The sequence below is a fragment of the Thalassophryne amazonica genome, chromosome 23 (assembly GCF_902500255.1).
Source record: "Thalassophryne amazonica chromosome 23, fThaAma1.1, whole genome shotgun sequence".
NCBI classification, from domain to species: Eukaryota; Metazoa; Chordata; class Actinopteri; order Batrachoidiformes; family Batrachoididae; genus Thalassophryne; species Thalassophryne amazonica.
In genome coordinates this window covers 3,798,113-3,804,865 of record NC_047125.1, presented here as the reverse complement: position 1 = coordinate 3,804,865, position 6,753 = coordinate 3,798,113, and the positions used below count along the sequence as shown (strand labels likewise).

At 38.8% G+C, this 6,753-nt stretch overlaps 1 protein-coding gene across 1 annotated transcript in view; it reads right to left on the bottom strand.

Annotated features, from left to right (window-relative positions):
- The window catches only part of LOC117504818, a 3,434,143-nt gene that overhangs the window by 2,104,658 nt on the left and 1,322,732 nt on the right, over nucleotides 1–6,753 (bottom strand). The window lies entirely within an intron of this gene.

Sequence of the window (6,753 nt, the reverse complement as noted above, 5' to 3'; positions counted from 1 at the left end):
TTGGCGCTCTTTTCTCTTCTGGGCAACAAGATTCTTATAAACAGATACGCAGAACACAGAACACTGTAAAAAAAAAAAAAAGGCATGCAAAATTGGACTAAATACTCCGCGAGACTCCGAGGCCAAGACAGGTGAACGGCGTTATAGCGAGGGACCACTGTATTCTCTTTTCACGTCAATAATTCTTGACGTGGATATTTGCTTGCTCAATTAATAAAACACGCCTAATCTGTCAGATTTCTTTATTTTTTTAAATGTATTTCTGTATTTATTTTATTGTGACAACCGAATGGAGACGACAAAACCTGGTTGCAACACGGGCGAATTAAGGGAATGACGGAACTACAGTTGTTATTATCAATTTCATAGTCTAAAACGATCACACCACATGAAGTTAAGCTCAGCACTGCTCTGGCTCCAGGCTCGAAGTCTGGAGAAAAAGGCGAGCAGCGCTTTCCTTCCTGTCAGCGCTGTGACCACGGATCGTGCTCCATAACAATCCCGCAAAAGCGGGATTTGTATTGATTATCATGTAGTATAATCAGGAAAGTGTTATTTATGTAACATATGCATTGATTTGTATAATGGCACTGTTTATCATGTTGATCATCTTCATTTTTATGTGGATTCCAGTGCTGGTTCATTTTGGTGTAGAATTTACGTCACCTCTCCACCTGGTGTATATTTTCAGTACAGCGTACGCCAACGACCACATTGATAAATGCCAAGTAGCACAGCCGTTTTGGCGTACACCCCATATACGGTCAAATATCGCCGTACGCAACGTTGATACATGAGGCCCAGTATGTGGAGAAACAATTTCTGTATCTCTCTCTGTCTCACACACAGACACACACACACACACACACACACACACACACACACACACACACACACACAGTATGTAGAGAAACCATTTCATTGTTTGCTTCATGAAAAGTTGGATCAAAGGATGCAGTGTGGTCAAACAGAAATAAAACCATTTTGCTGTTCTCTTTGGAAATTATTAAGATAAAACAAGTTCAGCAATGAACAAAGGTGGTTCGATGAAAACACACACAGTTTGTAGAGAAACTATTTCATTGGATCAGGGAGACAGACAGCCTCTCTCCTTTTAAGATTAGGCTTAAAACTTTCCTTTTTGCTAAAGCTTATAGTTAGGGCTGGATCGGGTGACCCTGAACCATCCCTTAGTTATGCTGCTATAGACTTAGACTACTGGGGGGTTCCCATGATGCACTGAGTGTTTCTTTCTCTTTTTGCTCTGTATGCACCACTCTGCATTTAATCATTAGTGATTGATCTCTGCTCCCCTCCACAGCATGTCTTTTTCCTGGTTCTCTCCCTCAGCCCCAACCAGTCCCAGCAGAAGACTGCCCTTCCCTGAGCCTGGTTCTGCTGGAGGTTTCTTCCTGTTAAAAGGGAGTTTTTCCTTCCCACTGTCGCCAAGTGCTTGCTCACAGGGGGTCGTTTTGACCGTTGGGGTTTTTCCGTAATTACTGTATGGCTTTGCCTTGCAATATAAAGCGCCTTGGGGCAACTGTTTGTTGTGATTTGGCACCATATAAATAAAATTGATTTGATTTCATTGTTTGCTTCATGAAATATTGGATCAAAGGATGCAGTGTTGTCAAACAGAAATAAAACCATTTTGCTGTTTTCTTTGGAAATTAAGAAAAAAACAGCAATTTGAGCATTTTAACACACACACACAGTATGTAGAGAAACCATTTCATTGTTTGCTTCATGAAAAGTTGGAAATTATTAAGAAAAAAAAACAGCAATTTGAGCATTCACACACACACTCTCTCACACACACACACACTGTATGTGGAGAAATTTCGTTGGTTGCTTAATAAAGTTAGACAAAAGCACGTTGTCCCATCAAAACAGAAATGCTTGCTTCATGAAAAGTTGGATCAAAGAATGCAGTGTTGTCAAACAGAAATAAAACCATTTTGCTGTTCTCTTTGGAAATTAAAACAAGTTCAGCAATGAACAAAGGTGGTTCGATGAAAACACACACAGTCTGTAGAGAAACCATTTCATTGTTTGCTTCATGAAAAGTTGTATCAAAGGATGCAGTGTTGTCAAACAGAAATAAAACCATTTTGCTGTTTTCTTTGGAAATTAAGAAAAAAACAGCAATTTGAGCATTTTAACACACACACAGTATGTAGAGAAACCATTTCATTGTTTGCTTCATGAAACGTTGGATCAAAGGATGCAGTGTTGTCAAAACAGATATAAAACCATTTTGCTGTTCTCTTTGGAATTTATTAAGACAAAACAGCAATTTCATCAATGAACAAAGATGGTTCCATGAAAAAAAAAACAGTATGTGGAGAAACCATTTCTCTCTCTCTCTCTCTGTCTGTCTCACACACAGACACACACACACAGTATATAGAGAAACCATTTCATTGTTTGCTTCATGAAAAGTTGGATCAAAGGATGCAGTGTTGTCAAACAGAAATAAAACCATTTTGCTGTTTTCTTTGGAAATTATTAAGAAAAAACAGCAATTTGAGCATTTTAACACACACACACACACACACACACACACACAGTATGTAGAGAAACCATTTCATTGTTTGCTTCATGAAATGTTGGATCAAAGGATGGAATGTTATCAGAACAGAAATAAAACCATTTTGCTGTTCTTTGAAAATTATTCAGATGAAACAGCAATTTGAGCATTCACACGCATGCACACACACACACACACACAGTATGGAGAGAAACCATTTCATTGTTTGCTTCATGAAAAGTTGGATCAAAGGATGGAGTGTTGTCAACACAAATGAAACCATTTTGCTGTTCTCTTTGGAAATTATTAATATCAAACAGCAAGTTCAACAATGAACAAAGGTGGTTCCATGAAAATACACACACACACACACAATGTAGAAAACCATTTCATTGTTTGCTTCATGAAAAGTTGGATCAAAGGATGCAGTGTTGTCAAACAGAAATAAAACCATTTTGCTGTTCTCTTTGGAAATTATCAAGAAAAAAAATAGCAATTTGAGCATTTTCACACACACACAGACACACACACACGCAGTATGTGGAGAAACCATTTCATTGGTTGCTTAATAACAAAGCTGGATGAAAGCACTTTGTGTCATCAAAACAGAAATGAAACCATTTTGCTGCTCATTAAGTTTATTATTTGTTTTGTGTCTGATGCCCAACGTAGCTGTGTGGCTGCTGGTGGTCTTCCTTTGGAATCAGACATGTGTAATGTGTTCTTTCATTATGGGGTCAAACTCTGCCATTAGTTCGTCTTTGAGGAAGTTGTCATTTGAAGGTGTAAATAATGTCCCTGTGTGTCCCCTTCGAGCCATGTTTCTTACAGCTACAGACTTTACAATAGAAATAAGGCATCTCACCACCTCCCTCCATCTGAATCTGTCACCATTTAGAAGTTCCATCTCCTGCTTGTCAATAGTCTCCTGGGGGGGCTGCTCCCTCAAGACCTCCTGCAAATTTGAACTCATCTTCATCTGACAATACAACGGCACTGTTGTAAACTGAGAACTGCCTTAAGACACTTCTCAGTTCACAGACAAACACCACTTCTCCACTATCCTGAGAGCATGCTGCACAAGTTCTGAAACTGTCCTCAAACAGAATCCCTCAGCTAAATCATCTGCATCCCCCTGGGTGTACAGTCTGAGATGATTAAACTCAGTGAGAAGGCTGTTCACACAAGTAACCAACAAAGAGGAGAGATAACTCATCACTGTGCTGTCACCAAGTGAAGTTGTTGCCCTTCTATACAATGAAGCATGGCAACAATCCATCTGGTGACAGTGCTGTTCACGTTTGGACTGCAGAGCTACTTTGATGTCAATTCTCATAAGATCAAGCAGGGCCGTCTCTGTGGAGAGTCCTGCTTGATCTGCATGTTGCCTTACACCGAGTGAGATTCTTCAAAGCTGATTTAAACTACAACAGAATATTTCAGTATGTTTCATGTGGGTTCCATCTCAACTGAAACTGAGGAAAATGAAGCAGCAGATCAGCTGGTAAAAGCAGCTCTGATATCAGAAACACAGATCAACATTCCACTTAGTAAATCTGAAGTCAAAACGATCATCAAAACAGAAATGAACAAAGTGTGACAAAAGCAACGGGACAGAGAATCTAAGGGTCCGTTTTTTATAAATAAAAATCAGGGACAGGCTGGATCAAGGAGACAGGAGAGATGGAGTCACAGGGAAGAAGAAGTAATCACATGACTACATATAGATCACACAGGTTTAAATCAAACTCTCAACATCATTAGAAAACATGAAACCGCTCAGTGTTTGAGATGCAGCAGAAGAGACAGCTGAGCACATTACTGGAGTGACAAGAATATAACAGACAAAGAAGAATTCTATTAGACAATGACAGAACACCAGGACAGAACACTTTAACAGTCAAGGGATTACTTTCTTTTTCTACACCGATACCACCAGCTTGGAGGCCTATTATCATATTTAAAGGGAACAGAGTTATTCAACAGAATATAGTACAGTGGAATTTCTTCCACCTTTTTTTTTCTCCCCCTCCCTGTCATTGTGGTTGTCTTGAGATCTTCCCTCACTTGTAACTCTTTCCCATGATAGTCTCCTTCATGCACACTCACTCACTATGTAACCTCCTCCAGTTAGTGTCACATCTTTAGATTTCTTAAAGATAAATTTAACTAAACTTCAAAAGCTTATAAATGGTCTTTTTTTTAAGTATTGTGTATTTTTCACCAGCTCATGACTGATTTTAGCAGACTTAGCTTCAAGTTTGGAGCCAAAACAAAAAGTTTCTCCTGTCAGAGGGGATGACTGTCTCTCTGCTGCAGAATGTGTGGGCGTGTCTTAAAGAGTGCAGACAGCCTCAGTGGGCGTGTCCCATCTCTCCAACTGTGCTACCTGAGAGAAATGATTCTTTCTGAACTCTGGGGCTTTTTTTTCTCCCCAGTATCCGTGAAGATCTTCATATTTTTGTATTTCAATTAACCATATCTCCATCATTTCCACTGAATTTTGATGTCTACATACATTCATCTTCTACAATTTCATTTCACCGAATCTCTTTCAGTCCTGTGACAGACCGGAGTCCTGTCCAGGGTGTCCCCGCCTCACGACCTATGAACACTGGGAAAGGCTCCAGCACTCTGTGACCCTTAATTGGAGTGAGTGGGTATAGAAGATGGATATCTCTTATTTTCATTGTGAGATGGATTTGATAATTTCAGTTCACATATCTGTCATTTCCTTTGAGATTTGACCTCCTCAGGTGTTCATAACTTTGTATTTCAATTCACCATCTCTCAGTCATTCCCATCAACATTTGATCTCTTCACATATTCATTTGTTACAATTTCATTTTTGTGTGTGGTCATGTTTCTGCCCCCTTTGGTCCTGTGATGAGATCACAGTCTTTTAAACTAACCTGTACTAGTAACTAATCCAGTTCTAGATGTGACAGTGACCCTGGCTGTGGCTGGTGCCGTGTGCAGTGTAGTTTCTGCAGCATGAAAAACGCTCTTCACCAAAATGCCCTCTGATTTTAAACTAAAAATCAAATAACCTTTCTTCTGATGTCAGGAAGAAACAGCACAAAATAATCACCGAATTATTCAGGAATTCAAAATGCAGTTTTAGAATAATCTAATGTTGATTTCAGTGAGGAAGGTCGAAAGTTGAACCTGTCCCCCCAAGGGATCATTTTGAACAAGAATTTAGGCTCCACTAACCTTCTGAACTTTGCTGGAATTATACAAATGTTTGTAAAATATTGAATATATATTGAGTTTTATATTGTACTTAGTTACTAATTTAACTGAAAAGAAATTATTCTTGTGTCAAACTAACAATATCTTATGAGTTAATTTGTTAACTTATGATTGTCATTATCTTGTTTTATTTATAAATTGTATTTAATCAATAGCATATTTAAGAACGACTGATTCCTTTTATTACTGACATTTGATTGATTGATTGACATTGGGAAATGGAAGTCTGGCATATCCTGCTGGAGCTGTTGCTCCCATTACCCAATTCTGGATAAGGGTGATTCTTAGACTATGGGCACTTATTATGTCCTCTGATCATATTGTATGAAAAACAGAAAAAAGGGGAAATTTCAAACTTTTATAGTTATCTTTACAATGAAAGTGTGTTAAGAAATTTGTTCTAGTAGTCTATGATGACTTTTTCACCTTTTTTCAGCATCATTATATGCAAATATTGCCTTTTTGTGCTTGTCCCACACCCAGACTTTTGATCTTCAGTGATAAAAATGAATGGTAAAGAAACAATTTTTCTGTTTTAAAATATCTCTGAATAAAATATCAGTAAAATAATCAAAACATAATTGTTGTATTCAATGTCATACAACTGTTGTGATTTTTTTTAAACAAAATGTAGTTGTTCCACACTATTGCTGTGATTTCCACCACAACACTGTAATGTAATAGGAGTGGACATCAGCTGGTAAGAACATAGGCAGCTGCGGTCTGGTTGCTCTAGCCTTTAACCCGCCTCTCTTCCCTTTCCTCCTCTTCGGACGTTCCGTGAATAGCTCCGTCGGCTTCTTCGCTCACGTGTATCCGGAGCTGCCGTATCTTGTCGGCTGGAATTAACTCGGTTCAGTTGTTTGAAGAAGTCCAAGTCCAGCAAGCTGGATTTTGGCACAGTGTGGACTCTACTGATGTCCAGATGTTGGTCTGGACTGTGTGGTAACACTGCACAGGCTAGTTGA